The sequence below is a fragment of the Euprymna scolopes genome, chromosome 36 (assembly GCF_053919585.1).
Source record: "Euprymna scolopes isolate OS-2025 chromosome 36, ASM5391958v1, whole genome shotgun sequence".
Lineage (NCBI taxonomy): Eukaryota > Metazoa > Mollusca > Cephalopoda > Sepiida > Sepiolidae > Euprymna > Euprymna scolopes.
Window position 1 is genome coordinate 70,416,164 of NC_136517.1, and position 19,255 is coordinate 70,435,418.

General features: G+C 29.3%; 1 protein-coding gene and 1 long non-coding RNA gene across 16 annotated transcripts in view; one reads left to right on the plus strand and one right to left on the minus strand.

Annotated features, from left to right (window-relative positions):
* LOC145260568 (uncharacterized) overlaps nucleotides 1-19,255 on the plus strand; it is a 504,115-nt gene that overhangs the window by 269,714 nt on the left and 215,146 nt on the right. The gene's annotated exons all lie outside the window — the stretch shown is intronic.
* LOC145260569 (uncharacterized) overlaps nucleotides 1-19,255 on the minus strand; it is a 239,274-nt gene that overhangs the window by 197,331 nt on the left and 22,688 nt on the right. The window contains exon 2 of the long non-coding RNA XR_013864333.1: nucleotides 1,271-1,306. This is a non-coding gene — a long non-coding RNA (uncharacterized LOC145260569). The remainder of the gene's footprint in view (nucleotides 1-1,270; nucleotides 1,307-19,255) is intronic.

The window sequence follows — 19,255 nt, forward strand, 5'->3', positions numbered from 1 at the left end:
TTCCAAATAACACCAAATATTGGAACGAGAAACACCAAAAAGTTAACAAGAAAGGAAGAGGTAGTAATGACCAGACTGCGAATAGGTCACACTCACATCACCCACTCACATCTACTAAAAGGGGAGGAGACACCAAACTGTATAACGTGTCAAGAACCCTACACAATACACCATATACTGACAAACTGCATTGACCTTGAACAAATCCGAACAAAGTATTACCAAGAAAAAAATCTGAAAACAATATTAAACAAGATTGATCCCCAAAAAATTATCAATTTTCTGAAAGAAACTAAAATATACTCAAAAATATAAGGAAAGACCCCCCCCCCAAAAAAAAGAAAAACCTTAAGAAGAACAAACCAATATTTAACACAACATAACGAACCTTTCGGCATTAAATGACCCCAAAGTGGTTGATATGCCGTAAAACAGAACAAACAAACAAACATACATGAACATTAAGAGTAGCTTAATGAAGAAAAAACCAAATACATTATACATTTAAAACAATATCTTGATGGTAGGCTGAAATGATTATATGCCCTGAATGGAAAATAAAAAATATTTTGGTGAATTTGTAAGATTTTGTTCCTTGCATTCAAGGTGGGTCATATTAGATAAAATATTTATAGCTCTAGTCCTACACTATTGAGCTATTGAAAAAAATTTGTTATAAAAATTTATATTTGACAAATATATACATATTGGTGGTCATGTAAGCCCACAGTAAAATGTTAGAGCTAAGTGGATTTCATTATCAGATATTCTATCCATAAACACATGAGAGAAACAAAGAGGTCTTTCATAATCAGGTTAGAAATAAATATTATGAAAAATCTTTTTTTAAATCTTTGATCTGGCCAACCAAATTTAATCAATTTAATTTTTATTTTTGTATCATCTTTCAAAAACAGATGTTTGTTATTCGTCACAGATTTTGTGTTTTTATGACAGACCAACACAGATGTTTGATATGAGATGGTTAAACATATTGTAGAATTTTTTTTCCTTCCCCTTGACATTTTTGACAAATTCACTTTTCTTATTCTGTCATGTGTAAGAAGAAGAAACATTGCTAAAAAGGTCATGGGTGTCATTAGTGTGTCTGCACCAAACAAATGATTTCCCATCAACTCAATATTTATCTCTCTTTTCTGTTCATCGGATTCTTTCAAAGGGGAACAACTCTTCTTCTTTTTTCAATAGGAATACAAAATGGCTTCTGCTTCAGCACTTAAATATTTAGTTCACTAGAAAACATACTCACCTGAGGTATTCTTTCCAATCTGCAAATCCATCAAATCTGGATAATATATTATTAAAAAAATGTTTAATCTGGTGATATATTAATATGAAATCAAACTTTCAAGTTCAACTAAACAGAAGATAATTATTTTAATTAATATAATGTCCATAATATAATGTAATAATATAACGTCCCATCGACAAAATTTTGCATCCCTCTGTCTGTCTGGTAAGTGCTCCGACGAACTACAAACTTTTGTACTCCCTTGATGTAAATACTCCCGACAAACCTGACAAGCAGCAAAATCCCACCCTCACACAAAAAAATGTAAGAAAGCCTTCTACTCTAATAGTTTCTTCCCTAGGACTGCTAGACTTTGGAATTCTCTTCCGGGTTCCTGTTTCCCTGACTGCATTGACATGTAGAAGTTCAAATGTAATGGAAACAGACATCTTGCTACTCAACTCCCTACATAGTACTTCTACAAATTATGTCCCAGACAGTAGCCCACTACATCAAAATGGCACTGTGCCTTGTTTGTGGTGACAATGCAATAAAAAAATTTAACATCTTAAATTAAACACACTTGCACATACCACAACATTCTAACTTCCAGTCGTTGAATACTCTTTGGCTGTTTACTATGTATGTCTGCTGATTTGGCATTTATGAGCACTTCATTTCCTTCAATCGTTGTGTTAATTGCTGATGGCCATAAGGCAGAATGTTAACTTACAAAGTCACAGGTGACTATATGACTGGATTCAAATTTCCAGACCAGCAGTAATTATCATTTCCTACACTATTAATTATGTAAGCATGAAACACTAGTGTCTGTAGATATAAATGAATAATTGTTAATATTTATTTCAAAAATCTATTATATAAAAGCGAAAATGTGTTTGTGTGTGTGTGCATTTTTTTTGTATGTCCACCAAAGGCTTTTTTCGAGTCGTGGTGGTTGTGGGGGGGGGGGGGGTCACTGTTTCTTAGAATTTTTTATATACTCCTTAGATTATAATATCTCTGATTTATGAAACGAGATTGTCTTTGTTTTATTTCAGCACCTTTTATGTAGTGCTACTGTCTGGGACATAATTTGTAGAAGTACTATGTGGGGAGTTGAGTAGCAAGATGTCTGTTTCCATTATATTTGAACTTCTGCATGTCAATGCAGTCAGGGAAACAGGAACCCGGAAGAGAATTCCAAAGTCTAGCAGTCCTAGGGAAGAAACTTTTATACAAAATTCACAAAATGTGATTTCATTTTTCTATGGCATGATATTTGACCTAGAAAACCAGACGTTGAAGCCCGTTTAACCCCCTGCTTTTTTAAACGTTTAATTTCACCCATTCTCACTTCTCTGCCCGCTTAGTATCGCGGTAACGTGTCACACTTTTTTTTCCCGCCTTAGCCTCAAGGCTACCTCCCTACCAAAACTTTTTTTACACCTACCGGCACCCCCGCTAGTCTATTATATACATCTGAAACGTCTGTTTGTATGTTCACTAAAACCTTTTGTCAATCGCATTGGACTGGGTGGAAACCGGTACCATCTGAGAGAGCGATCCCTTGGACGCATATGTGAAAATGAGATAAAAAGATTAATTCTGTGGTAGTCAACTGGACCATTTCTTGCAGGGGATGGGGGTCACTTTTCGCGACAAGATTTTCACAAGTCACACACACGTAGCAAACAAAGTATGTTTAAAAACACTATTTTGCAGGGTCGTTGTGGTCTGATGCCATTAACTTCTTTCCCTCTTTCATGTTTCCGGTTTGAGCCTGCCTACTGCAGTTAATTTTTGTGGTCGCACAGGCACTTGTTGCTATTTTGATTGAAAGAAAAGTTTTTATTTTTATTCATTTGTTTTTTTTGGGGGGGCACCTACTTCTTTTTGGGGGCAATTCTTTTCTTTTCTGGGGATTGCTCAATATCCTTAGTATAGCAGTTGTGTTCAAACCAAACTTCATGCCCACCCGGGCAACACCGGGTATCCATGCTAGTAGGAAAAGTTCACAATCCTCTTGTATGAGAAGTAATGATTCTCATTCAGCATTTTCTTCATAATCATCATTCTAACTTTCATCTCTCTTCTTGCCGACGTTCATTTTGCCTTCCTTGGATTTTGCTGCATTTTTTTGTGCAGCTTCTCAATTGATTCTTCCTCTTACTATTTCTACATCTCCATCTTCAGCTCACAAGGAGTATTGAGCTAAAATTTCCAAATTTTTTAATTCAGTATTAATCATAATGATGCAGGTCATCCGTTTTTGAGTTTTCACATGATATAAACTTTAACCTTCTTCAGAAAAGCTTAACGGATCGATTGAACAACAAAGACTAATTTTTCTACAGTTGTTTTCAAATGGTCTGTTCTATTTTACTTGATTTTCAATCTATGTGATTATTTCTTGTCCATAAAAATAACAACTTCTGTGATATACAAAAGTTTATGCTAACGACTTGTCTATGTGCAGGTATTGCTAATAATTTTACTCTTATTAATTCTCATTACAGTTTTATAAATTTTTGTTTACCATAAACGTGTTGGTCATTTTTTCTATCTCTACTATCGATGGTAAGCATCCATACAGATCTTACTAAAACGAAGTATTGCTAATAGTTCCACTGTGTGTCCATGTTTCAAATGCTTGTATATTTTAGAAAGACATTGTAATTGAAGATTACTAGTGTTGATTAGAAAACTTCAGCTGTTTTTTTGTTTTTTTTTCTGAAGTGTAACTTAAAAGTTTGAAATGGCATTTTTTTAAAGGCAAATAGCATTTTTATTGTTAACCATTCATATTTTATATTATTTTTTATATTTAACCATCATCCTAGTAATTCAGGTGATTGCAAATAATAATTAAAAAAAATACAAAAAAATTTTATTTCAATTTTTTTTTTCTTTTCTTTTTTTTGTAGTTTATTTTTATTAAATTCATTTTTTTCTGATCATATCTGGAAAAATTCGTTCATTTTATGCCTCGATCAATTATTTGTTTTATTTATTTATAAAATCCATTTCTATCTTTGATTTTTAAATTCTTTTTTATTTTATTGTTTGTTTCGATTTCATGAAGAATTTTCCTTTTGAATTTAATAAAAATCCAACAATTAGTAAAAGGGAAAATGAAAACTTTATTTTCGCAAATGTTTTTTTTTTTTTTTTTTTTAATTTCAAAATATTTAAATTCTTAAAAATGTTTTTGTATTTTATAAAATAATTCTTGGAAATTTGAAAATTATTTAATTTCAACTTTATTCTATTTTTTCTATTCATTTTCTTTATTTGATGCAATTTAATGTTTAATTAATTATTTTGTGGTTATTTTCATTTTTATTAAGTTATTTTTATTTTTTGAGAAAATTATTAATTTTTTCTTTTAAATATTTTAATTTCAATATTTTTAAATTATAAAATCTCATTTTAAGTGTTTAAATCTTAACTTTTCAAATTTATTTAAACAAACTAATTGTAACATAATTAACTTTTTTTATTCTCATAACAAAACAAATTATTTTTCATATTTTTGATTAATTTATATTATCCGTTATATGATCCAAAATAGTGAATAAAAGTAAATATTGTTTATCTTCTGATAAAAAAATTATATGTGACGTAAAAATTTCAGGCCTCGTTCACATCAACCAAATATCTGGTGCTGTGCAAAAAACACAGACGAAACAACATCCATTTAATTGCTCAACCGTCCGGCCCTTACAAAACTTCTTTTTCCAAAAACTCGACTGTTGCTGCAGACGCTTGCAACAAATGTGCATTTCTACAGAAAAGTGTGCGTAGTGTGAGTATTTCAGAATGCACTACACAACACACCCAAACCTAGATAAAACTTCCCTCTACTGTCCCCATGTCCATCGATCACTCAGTGTGTGACCCGTCTCCTCGTCTGCACACCTATTGACCATTCTACTATGTGTGCTTCCACCCCCTGAATTATTATCCCAGAACTTTAGCCATTACTTGTTTACCTCGATTTGTCCAAACTCCCATCTTTTTAATTTAAGAAATTGGCCTTGTTTGTTGGATTCACTTTGTCCATTTGTCCCTTTTATCAATTGTTCATTTCTTTCATACAACAGAAATTGGTTTAAAAAATTAATGTTCGCCTTTCATTTAAGATACGACAAATGAACCATAATATTGATGAATACCCATCTTCTACATTCAGCAAAATCCAATAAGCGACCATTTCCTTGCTTTGCAAACCTTGTCACCAGATTTAAAAAGAATAAACTTTCAATACATTTTTGTACTCAAAGTTGTAGCACACAATATGAGAACACAAGTAAATATCAATTAAAACAATATTTTAACAATAAAAAACGTGCAAATATTATGCTTCAATTCAATAATCTAAAGCTTTAATGCCAAAGAGTAATTGTGTAAGCATGTCGGACATTATTTTATTTTTACAAAAATGGCTGACTAGTTTTTACTTTTTATATTAAAAGGTATTTTGATGGATTAATACAGATTTCTAACATTAAATAAAAACACATGTCAAGTATTATAGTTGATTTGTGTTGCTAAACCAATAGAAAATTTTCACATATACCTCTGTTGTATTAAAGAACGAATTCTTGTCTTTTACTTTGATCATATGAAAAAAGTTTTAAAACACTTTTAATAAATTTGGTATTTGTAAAAAAAATTGTTCAAATGCTGAAATCTCAACTTTCTTAATCCTGAATGTGTTGGTCTCACTTGCAGTTTGCTAACCCAACCGGTTACATCTCCCATTATGTTTGTTTTCTTTTATTCTGTTAACCTGTTAAAAATTGCTTGACCAAGAGGTGGGGGATAAACTAAAAGCGTTTGTGAATGAGATGATTTGCAAAATTCAAATGTGATTTATCTTAGTTATGCAAGCTTGTGTTGAAAGATTTTTTACTGTTGGTGGATTAAAGTCTTTTGAATGGAAAATGTCAATGAGGAAACTTGCAGAGATGTTGAAAGTTCCAATTTTTACTTTTCACAAAAACGTTATTGGAATAAATTATTTTAAATTTTTTCATCCTTCGACTAATCGAGTCATATCAAACCCAACTTTTCAGCAGTTACTGACTAGTTATCAGAAGTGATCATTCACTAGCAACGACAGGAAAGTGTTCCCTGGAATCTGAGTAAAAATTTTCCTAGATTTCTACCACTGTGCTTTTTTCAGTAATCATTGCAAATCATGTTGTGTTTTTGCATCCATTGTTTAATATTAATTTTTCACTGATACCATTTATTGTTTAATATTAATTTTTCACTGATACCATTCATTGTTTAATATTAATTTTTCACTGATACCATTCATTGTTTAATATTAATTTTTCACTGATACCATTCATTGTTTAATATTAATTTTTCACTGATACCATTCATTGGTTTTTCTGGAATCAGTGATAGTAATGCTCCTCCAAATTCAAGTGTTTTCTGTGCCCTTACAGTAGAGCTTTGGATAGATAACTCCTTCCTCAGTCTTTCCATCTTCCCTGATCCTTCATGACCATTTTCTGTGGCATCAATCTATACTAGCATTATTATGAAATTCTTTGGTCAATTTTAGTTCCCTTTTTTTTTTTTTTTTTGTGTAATATTTTTTCTACTTCTGTTTATGTCTTTGTTTACATATGATTGGTCAGTGTCGTCAAGTTCTAACATTTCCTTAATATTTCAGCCTGTATTCATCTGTGCCATGCTTTGTATAATACCAATCCTCACTTTGATTCTAATGTCTCCTAGTCTTTTTCCAGGTTTTTCAAAATTGTTCCTAGTGCTCCTATTCTTGGTATTACAGTGGTCTTCATGTTCCATATTCTCTTTATTTTTCTGGCAAGCTCCATTCATTAGCTTAGTTCCTTTTATCCCCTTGATCCTCACCATGTGATGTGCTGGGATAATGAAATCTACTTGTTCTCCTTCTTGATGCTTACTATTTCATCCAGTTTTCTTGAATGAGTTTGTCTTTCTATCTCGCATCAGATTTTATACCTCTCCAGTTTACACCTGTACCATTTATCTTCTATATTTTCAAAATGTTTTTGCTTGTATACTCACTAGTGAGCTACCTTCTCAATGTAGTCATATCTGCTTTTGTATTTCCTTTGTGCGGTTTTCAAATTGCACAATGTGTCAGTGTACCAGTTACTGTAATCTGACCAACCACAGTGTGCATCTTCGATAACTTCAACTGCTTCACTTGCATGATATACATTTCACAAATAATGTATAATATATACAAATGCTGTTAAACTTTTGATCCTTGTATTTATTATTAACAGTGCTAATATTAGAACGCCCCCTCCTCTCCCAGATATTTCCAGGATGTTTCATGTCAAATTTGATTTGATTCAATAGTTTAAACATATATATTAAATAAATGATTGAGAAACAGAAACTGTTGAATTGTAGCATGGGTGAGCCTGATGCTGGAATGGGTTTCAATATATTTTTATTAAAAGGATAATTTTACAATTTTTGTGAAAATATGAAAAATGTGTTACAAACAGCAAATCTTTGTTTATTATAAGATGAACCAACATTTTGTTTATTATAAGATGAACCAACATTTTGTTTATTATAAGATGAACCAACATTTTGTTTATTATAAGATGAACCAACATTTTGTTTATTATAAGATGAACCAACATTTTGTTTATTATAAGATGAACCAACATTTTGTTTATTATAAGATGAACCAACATTTTGTTTATTATAAGATGAACCAACATTTTGTTTATTATAAGATAAACCAACATTTTGTTTATTATAAGATAAACCAACATTTTGTTTATTATAAGATAAACCAACATTTTGAAAATATGAAAATTTGTCCATAGGTGCATATTTTTTTTCTTTTCTTTTTCTACTTTTTGTTCAAATTACATTTTACTTGATTTGTGATTTTTAAGCCTTGAATATTTATCTCGACCTTTGACTACTTCCTGTTTTTTTATTTCCAACTCTACCCAATTCACAATAATCTCTAAACCTGTTTCAGGAGCATTTCATTGTCATGTGAGTGTTTTATTGCAAATATAGACTTGTCTATCATTTCTTGACAAAAGCTCTTCTACTGATAAGCTGTTTGATTGGATTCGCCTTTTATATTTTTAAATGAGAACAAGAAAAGGTGTTTTTGTTTAACAATGTCACGGGTTTCTTGGGTAATTCGGAATAATTTTACACAGGTCAGTAAATTCCTGGGTTTTTTTTTTCTTTTTTCTTCTAAATATCTTTAATTGTGAACATAATGGTAATGGAGTAACTAAATTAAATTTCCTCTGTTCATACAAATTGCATATTTGTGTGTGTGTGTGTGTGTGTGTGTGTGTGTGTGTGTGTGTGTGTGTGTGTGTGTGTGTGTGTGTGTTTACTAATAAATCACTTATCAAAGCCAAAATCCACTGAAGGATAAAGGTGAATAAAACTCAATGAGTGTCCATTGAAAGATGAAAAATACTATGAGATGATTGAAAATGGTGGAATGAACAAAGTTTGATTAGTTATTGGTTCAGTTTATGACAAGTATTTGTTGACATTAGATTTGAAGGTGATCATGTTGTAATAAGCAGGGAAGCAGTCTTGTGGTAATGTTTCACAGATGGGAAACTCTTTCATGGAAATTCCATTTGACACTCAGCACATGAAGATTTCTGCAGTATATGTCTTACAAAAAGGAATTAGAGGGTGGAATTTGGCCAAGCACGTTCCATAGAAATAAGGAGAGCAGAAAGAAACTAGCAATGTCTACTCTGTGGAAAAGTGTCTATAAGAAACAAGAGTGATCTCCACTTTCATTTTGGTTTAAGGTCCTGATTTCGTAGAATTTTTTTGGTTGTTTTAAACAAAGCATATTGCCACTAAAGCATGTCGCTACTGTGATAGGGGCCAAATTTATAGGGGAGCAACCTGGATAACGAGATCTTTGTTTAGATTAGATTTCAATTCCTGCATAATATATACAAATGCTGTTAAACTTTTGATCCTTGTATTTATTTTGGTTGGAGAAATAGGAAGCATGAAGGGAATTTCAAAGGCAAGTGGACAGAGAAAAGTTGTTAGTGTAGAAATCTTGCGGCATCTAAGGGCTTCTATGGTGAAACTGTGGATTTTGTTGCTATCTACGTGTGTTGAGAGTGCTTCCATTGAGAGGTTACAAGTAAATTCATCAGAGCACATTCCGTGGAAGTATTTGTAAAACAAACACAGCGATGATGTAACTTTGCAGAGAAAGCGGCTAGTGGTTGGTGCACTCGGCCAAATGTGATGGCAATATACCATGCAGACGAAATAATTTATGTACAATGGGGGGGGCATTGCTTGACTAATTTTTATTTTTTATTTTATCTTTCACATTTATTTCACTCAACCAAAATTGTTACTCCAAGTCAGATTGTGTATGAATATTTAAAGTAAACATTTATGCTTACAGCTTTTTGCAAGAGTGTTCAATTGGTCAAGTGGTCAGTTTCGTTTTATTTTTCAACAATATTCAGCCATTATCAATTAAGACATAATGGTTTTGCTTTTTTTCCTTCAATATTTATAATTAACAATAAATTAATAATGAAATCAATCAGTCCTGTTACTTAAACACAAAAATGCATTTTCATTGAACGAATTTACTTTTTTAAGAAAATTAAGCCCAGTTTCATATCAGGCTCTTTCATTTCAATTCAAGCAAAAATTTTAATTAAAAAAAAAATGCTGTGATTCAATCACTCTTTACTTGAAAAGTTTTGTCTTGTAATTAGTATTGTTAGTTATTTCCCTTCAATCATTTTTTTCTGATTTTATTAGCACTGCTATACATGACAAAAAATTTGATATACATGACAAAAAATTTGATATACATGACAAAAAATTTGATATACATGACAAAAAATTTGATATACATGACAAAAAATTTGATATACATGACAAAAATTTGATATACATGACAAAAAATTTGATATACATGACAAAATATTTGATATACATGACAAAAAATTTGATATACATGACAAAAAATTTGATATACATGACAAAAAATGTTGATATACATGACAAAAAAATTTTATATACATGACAAAAAAATTTTATATACATGACAAAAAAATTTTATATACATGACAAAAAATGTTGATATACATGACAAAAAATTTTATATACATGACAAAAATTTGATATACATGACAAAAAATTTGATATACATGACAAAAAATTTGATATACATGACAAAAAATGTTGATATACATGACAAAAAATGTTGATATACATGACAAAAAATTTGATATACATGACAAAAAATTTGATATACATGACAAAAAATTTGATATACATGACAAAAAATTTGATATACATGACAAAAAATTTGATATACATGACAAAAAATTTTATATACATGACAAAAAATGTTGATATACATGACAAAAAATGTTGATATACATGACAAAAAAATTTTATATACATGACAAAAAATGTTGATATACATGACAAAAAATTTTATATACATGACAAAAATTTGATATACATGACAAAAAATTTGATATACATGACAAAAAATTTGATATACATGACAAAAAATGTTGATATACATGACAAAAAATGTTGATATACATGACAAAAAATTTGATATACATGACAAAAAATTTGATATACATGACAAAAAATTTGATATACATGACAAAAAATTTTATATACATGACAAAAAATGTTGATATACATGACAAAAAATGTTGATATACATGACAAAAAAATTTTATATACATGACAAAAAATGTTGATATACATGACAAAAAATTTTATATACATGACAAAAATTTGATATACATGACAAAAAATTTGATATACATGACAAAAAATTTGATATACATGACAAAAAATGTTGATATACATGACAAAAAATGTTGATATACATGACAAAAAATTTGATATACATGACAAAAAATGTTGATATACATGACAAAAAATGTTGATATACATGACAAAAAATTTGATATACATGACAAAAAATTTGATATACATGACAAAAAATGTTGATATACATGACAAAAAATTTGATATACATGACAAAAAATTTGATATACATGACAAAAAATGTTGATATACATGACAAAAAATTTGATATACATGACAAAAAATTTGATATACATGACAAAAAATGTTGATATACATGACAAAAAATTTGATATACATGACAAAAAATTTGATATACATGACAAAAAATGTTGATATACATGACAAAAAATTTGATATACATGACAAAAAATTTGATATACATGACAAAAAATGTTGATATACATGACAAAAAATTTGATATACATGACAAAAAATTTGATATACATGACAAAAAATGTTGATATACATGACAAAAAATTTGATATACATGACAAAAAATTTGATATACATGACAAAAAATGTTGATATACATGACAAAAAATTTGATATACATGACAAAAAATTTGATATACATGACAAAAAATGTTGATATACATGACAAAAAATGTTGATATACATGACAAAAAATTTGATATACATGACAAAAAATTTGATATACATGACAAAAAATGTTGATATACATGACAAAAAATTTGATATACATGACAAAAAATGTTGATATACATGACAAAAAATTTGATATACATGACAAAAAATTTGATATACATGACAAAAAATGTTGATATACATGACAAAAAATTTGATATACATGACAAAAAATGTTGATATACATGACAAAAAATTTGATATACATGACAAAAAATTTGATATACATGACAAAAAATTTGATATACATGACAAAAAATGTTGATATACATGACAAAAAATTTGATATACATGACAAAAAATTTGATATACATGACAAAAAATTTGATATACATGACAAAAAATGTTGATATACATGACAAAAAATTTGATATACATGACAAAAAATGTTGATATACATGACAAAAAATTTGATATACATGACAAAAAATTTGATATACATGACAAAAAATGTTGATATACATGACAAAAAATTTGATATACATGACAAAAAATTTGATATACATGACAAAAAATTTGATATACATGACAAAAAATGTTGATATACATGACAAAAAATTTGATATACATGACAAAAAATTTGATATACATGACAAAAAATGTTGATATACATGACAAAAAATTTGATATACATGACAAAAAATTTGATATACATGACAAAAAATGTTGATATACATGACAAAAAATTTGATATACATGACAAAAAATTTGATATACATGACAAAAAATTTGATATACATGACAAAAAATGTTGATATACATGACAAAAAATGTTGATATACATGACAAAAAATTTGATATACATGACAAAAAATTTGATATACATGACAAAAAATGTTGATATACATGACAAAAAATTTGATATACATGACAAAAAATTTGATATACATGACAAAAAATTTGATATACATGACAAAAAATTTGATATACATGACAAAAAATTTGATATACATGACAAAAAATTTGATATACATGACAAAAAATTTGATATACATGACAAAAAATTTTATATACATGACAAAAAATGTTGATATACATGACAAAAAAATTTTATATACATGACAAAAAAATTTTATATACATGACAAAAAAATTTTATATACATGACAAAAAAATTTTATATACATGACAAAAAATGTTGATATACATGACAAAAAAATTTTATATACATGACAAAAAAATTTTATATACATGACAAAAAATGTTGATATACATGACAAAAAAATTTTATATACATGACAAAAAAATTTTATATACATGACAAAAAAATTTTATATACATGACAAAAAAATTTGATTTCTGTAACAAATAGATAAATAGTAAAATCGGTATTCTTCAAAATATGTAAGAAATGGATTCGACCTTTTTATATCATTTCACAAAAGAATGAAGACAGCAGACTGAATTGAGTCATCAAGTAAATAATATTCAATTGAATTATCTTGCAGCTTTTGAATAATTTTTGATAAGTCAATATTTATTATTTTTCCTCCAAGAAAAACATTTAATTTTTGGCATGACTTACACCAAGTTGTACACTTTGGGAATCTGCATTTCAACAACAGGTTTGTTTTTTTATTTTTTTTTATTTTATACGAGCAGTATTCAATCATTATTTCCTGTGTGGAGATATATTGCTTATCAGAAGGTTTCTTAGGAAAAATAACTTCAACTAGTGTTATTTTTACAATGGTTTCTTGAAATGAAAAGTTAAAAATAGCATTTATATGCAATATAAGATTAAGTAACAAAAAACTATCAGCATAATAGCGTTCTTAAAAATTATTGATGCTGCATTTTTTTTTGTTTCTGTAAAAAATGACAAATCAGAATAAATTCTTGCTGTTCTTTAATTAACTCTTTAAAAATGTTTAAACCTTTTTAAAAATAAATTCTTCAGAGATATTTTTTGTTTAATTTATTTAAAAAAAATGAATTTTGTTTCTTTATATTCTAATATATTTCAATTATTATATCAACCTAACCAATAATTGGTCCTAGTGACCTCAAATGGAATTGAAGGAAAATTTCAATGAAGTTAAATTCATGAAAAATTTAATCTACATTGAAACTCATTTGAATGTTTTAACTGTTAAGATATTGATTTAATGCACAAATATTGAAAAACTGATTAACTTCAGAATTATCTCCCTTATGTTAAAGAATTCTTATGATTTTAGTTTTTATTTCATCATTTTTCATATTAACTGGTTCAATTCTGTTACTGAGGTATCATTTTTCAAATGTTTCTAAACAATAAAATATAATGTTTTAGAGAATGCTACTACTTTAAAAAAATGTTAAATTAAATATAGTTGAAGAAACAAATAAAAACATTGTATCTTTCCAACATGAAAGAAGAAACATTGCTGTCATTATTATAGGTTAAAAATGTTCCTTGGAGTAATAGGAACTGTTGAAAAAGATTTATTTATATTAATTTTATACAATACATTAATACCATAGTTACCATGTTAAAAGTAGCATTTTTTATGCTTAGAAAATTTGGGAAATATTCTGTGCTAACCAAATTATAGCAATTAAATAATATACAAAAGTTGTCTTAATATAAATTTAAGAAATATAATTATACGATTGGTATTATACTGTTGAAGAAATAATGTTAATATGAAAAACACAAAATCTTTCTATCTATATGAATCTTTTACTTTAGATTTAGATAGTTATATTCTGTTAATGAGCATTTTGTAAATCCTCCAGAACCGTGATTTGAAATCTGGTCATCTTGGTTCACAGCAGATATCTGAAATATTTGCACCATTTGAGTGAGACATGAAAACCACGAATCTGCAATTAAAATTTTCATTGCTAAAATTACAGATTGAATGATTACATCTGAAAGGTTTCCATTTTTATTTCAAATGTTTTACAAGCAAGAGTACCAGAACAGGTTTATAATACAGAAACTGTTAAGGGACCACTAATAAGTACAAAGAAATGAAATAATAAAGTTGCTTCAAAACAAAGAATATACTGCTTTTGTGAAAAATCTACCCTCTCTATTTATTAAAATGTCTTAAAATGATCAACATTTGCTTAAATTTTGAATTATTAGTAGCCTGGCAAGGCTACAGGGGAGACAACAGAAGCAGCAAAATTAAAGCTGGCCTGCTAGGAGACTATATACATATAAATGTAGGAAAATTTGGGAATATTTTATGGGTTTTTTTTTTTTTTTTTTTTTTTTTTTTTACCGATCGTCATAAAATTTTAACAATAGAATAGCATTATAATTTTTAAAAAGCTTGCAAATTTTCATGTAGTTTCGTCTCATAGAACCAAAGTTATGAGCATTTCAATATTTAATTTGGCGCTGAGTATAAATATATACCATATATATATATATATATATATATATATACACACTAGCATTTCAGCCCAGCTTGGCTCGGACCCTATGTACTGTTCATAACTTTATGTGCATATATATATATATATATATATATATATATATATATATATATATATATATATATATATATATATACTAGCATTTCAGCCCGGCGTTGCCCGGGTGTTTGGAGGTGTGTGTTGAGCAAAAAAAAAAAAAAAAAGTGGTAGTAGGAAGGCAGGCTCGAACCCGTACTGCAAAGGAGGAAAAGAATGTGAAAAAAATGTGACGTCTTTGCTGTTACAATCACCTTCAAACCGGAAGTGACGTAGGTTTAAATTTAACCGAAAAAAGGGGATAACTTTCAAAAATATTGGCGAAAAAAGCAACCCTCCCAGTTGAGGGTGAAGAAATGTTTTTAGCCAATTTTTCGGTATTTGTCGTCTGAAGGGTGGAGCTTCAAAACAATACTGATCTTGTGAAAATCCGTCGCCTCTGTCAAAAGTTTTAGGAAGACATGCAAATATACATACATACATGCATTTATATATTGGTAGCGCAAATTTTCGACCAAACCGATTAAAAAACTTGCCCTGAATACCCTTTATGTAAAATTCCAAATGTTTAGACCAGAAAGTGTCTGAGTAATTTGGTAGAGACCACAGAGGTCAAATTTTTTTTAACTTTGACCCCTATTATAACCCCTTAACATTTATTGTTTTGGGCTCAAATACAGTTATTAAGTTAGATCCATGTCCAAGGAACTTATATCTAAAATTTCAAGTGTTTAGATCCAAAATTGTCGGAGGAATTTGGTAGAGTTCTTAAAGGTCAAATCATTAAACTTTAACCCCTTAACAGCCAAATTTCTCTCCGAAAACAGATTACAAAGATTTTCCCAAATCTCAGTACCCTGTATTTCAAATTTCGAGTCTGTAGACTTAAAATTGACTAGGGAAATGTACACAGACAGATATATAACTACTTCATTTACTCACATAAATTAATATACGAAAGTATAAATTTATGTGTAAACTTTAAGTATTTATTTCAACAGTGCTCAATATGTAGGTAGAGCTAGGTAGTAAGTTATAAAAATATACATCAGGCTTATCTCTGTAAGCCTGATGAATCCTAACGTGGATGAAACGCAAAATATTCTGTGTAGCTTAATTGCCATATATATTTTATAACTTGCTCTACTATATACATATATATGTATATATTAAAAAGTTTGACTTATGTCCAGGTAACCTACATCTAATATTTCAAGTGTTTAGACCCAAAATTGGTAGAGAAGTTTGGTAGAATCTGCAAAGGTCAACTCTTTCAACTTTGACTTCTTGGTAGCCAAATTTTCGCCCAAAAACTGATTAAAAAGTTTGCTGCATATCTGAATACCCATGTAAAATTTCAAATGTTTAGATCCAAAATTGGTTGAATAATTTGCTAGAGACTGCAAAGGTCAAATCTTTTTAACTTTGGCCCCTTGGCACCCAAATTTTTGGCCAAAAACCCATGAAAAAACTTTCCCTATGTCTGAATATACTTTATGTAAAATTTCAACTGTTTAGACCAAAAATTGGCTGAGTAATTTTGTAGAGACTGCAGAGGTCAAATTTCTTTTAACCTTTAGCCCCAATTTGACCCCTTATTTTGAGTTCAAATCAAATTAATAAGTTTGATCCATGTCCAAGTAACCTACATTTAAAATTTCAAGTGTTTAGACCCACAATTGGCAGAGGATGTTGGTAGAGTTTTCAAAGGTCAAATCATTGAACTTTGACTCCTTGACAGCCAAATTTCTGGCTGAAAACCAATTAAAAAGATTTTCCCAAATCTCAATACCCCTTATATCAAATTTCGAGTTTGTAGACTGAAAATTGACAGAGTAGTTTGGTAGGGAAATGTACACACACAGACAGCCAATTTCACTTTTATAGATATACTAGCATGGGTGCCCGGATGTTTGGAGGTGTATGCTGAACAAAAAAAAAAAAAAAAAATCCAAAAACGGTCAATTTTTTTAACTTTGACCCCTATTATGACCCCTAAAAATTGTTTTGGGCTCAAATCAAGTTATTAAGTTAGATCCATGTCCAAGAAACCTATATCTAAAAGTTCAAGTGTCTAGAGCCAAAATTGTCGGAGGAGTTTGGTAGAGTTCTCAAAGGTCAAATCATTGAACTTTGACCCCTTTACAGCCAAATTTCTGGCCGAAAACCGATCACATCGATTTTCCCAAATCTCAGTACCCTGTATATCAAATTTCGAGTCTGTAGACTAAAAATTGACAGTTATTGCGTAGGGAAATGTACACAGACACACAGACAAGTTCACTTTTGTAGATATATAGATATACATACTAGCAGTTCCGCCCGGCTTTGCTCGGGCCATATGTACTGTTCATAACTTTATGTGCATATCTATATATTAAAAAAGTGTGAATAGGTACAGTAATGCCTTTCTATATAATAGGCTTCTTAAACTACCATAGCGAAAACTTGGTAGAAACTGCAGACATCAAATTATTTTAAACTTTGACTCCAATTTTGACTCCTTAACATTTATTGTTTTGGGCTCAAATTAAATTAAAATGTTTGACCCATGTCCAAGTAACTTACATCTAAAATTTCAAGTGTTTAGACCCAAAATTGGCGGAGGAGTTTGGTAGAGTCTTCAAAGATCAACTCTGTAAACGTTGACCTCTTGCCAACTAAATTTTTGCCTAAAAACTCATTAAAAAGCTTACTGCATGTCTGAATGCCTTTTATGTAAAATTTCAAATGTTTAGACCCAAAAATGGCTGAGTAATTTGGTAGAGACCACAGAGGTCAATATTTTTTTAAATTAAGACCTCCTTAACATTTATTGTTTTGGGCTCAAATCAAAGTATAAAGTTAAATCCATGTCCAACTAACCTATATCTAAAATTTCAAGTGTTTCGGCCCAAAATTGGCGGAAGAGTTTGGTAGAGTTCTCAAAGGTCAAATCATTGAACTTTGGCCCCTTAACAGCCAAATTTCTGGCCGAAAAACCAATTAAGATTTTCCCAAATCTCAATACCCCTTATGTCAAATTTGACAGAATTATTTGGTAAGGAAGTGTACACAGACATACAGACATTTTCACTTTTATATATAGATAACACTTTTGGGGGCAATTTTATAAGTTTGAAATCTTGGTGACTATCGATCAGAATTTAACAAATGAAGGTTCGTTAGAAAGCTAATGACTTGACTTGTGTAGTGACCTATGTGATATTTTCCCTTAAAGTCACACATTATTGTTTAAACAAGTGGGGAATCACTTTTCTATATTAATTTTACATAAAATAAGCACCAACTTTATGGCCACCTTGGCTATAAAGTGGGTGTTTATTTTACGTTAAATTAATATAGAAAAGTGATCCCCCCATTTTTTTAAACTATAATTTATTCGTATCATTGAAATTACTCGTTTCCTGGGATTTTAACTTTTGTTTTTGTTTTCAGCACCCACAAAAACCTACAATAGTAGTAATTTTAAAGTGTTTTTTGGGTTTTTTTTTTTTTGTGTGTGGAAAGATACTGCACCTTTACCAATATTTTAATCATAATCATTTGTTTTCCTAGTTTTGCATATGAATTACAAAATATCTTTGGTTTTTCATACATAAAGTAAATTTCACAATGTATAAATATTATTTGATACTGGAGATATTCATAATCGTACCCTATTTCCATAAGAGGGGAGATATAACACATGAGAAATATTTGGAATCAAATCTCCCCTTGCTTTTATTTCAGATCATTTGAAGCCATAGCAAGTTTTAGTCTCCCCTGTAACTTTGTGAAAACGATGCAGTTGTAGACTGGTACATTCACGCAAATATTCTACATCTTCCGTTCTTCGCAAATAATTGTGTGTACAGTTCCCGCACTGACTGTGCACTTATTGTCTCTATAGACACGCAATGGTCCTTATCGATGAAATTGTTTTTGGCCAATTAACTCTGGTGTTCTAACTTCCTTACTCCTCCCACATCTCATCATCTCTCAGTCTCCCTGCTTTCCTTATACCATTCAAAAACTGATGCTCGATTCATGCAAGATGGTCGAAAAGCAGTCC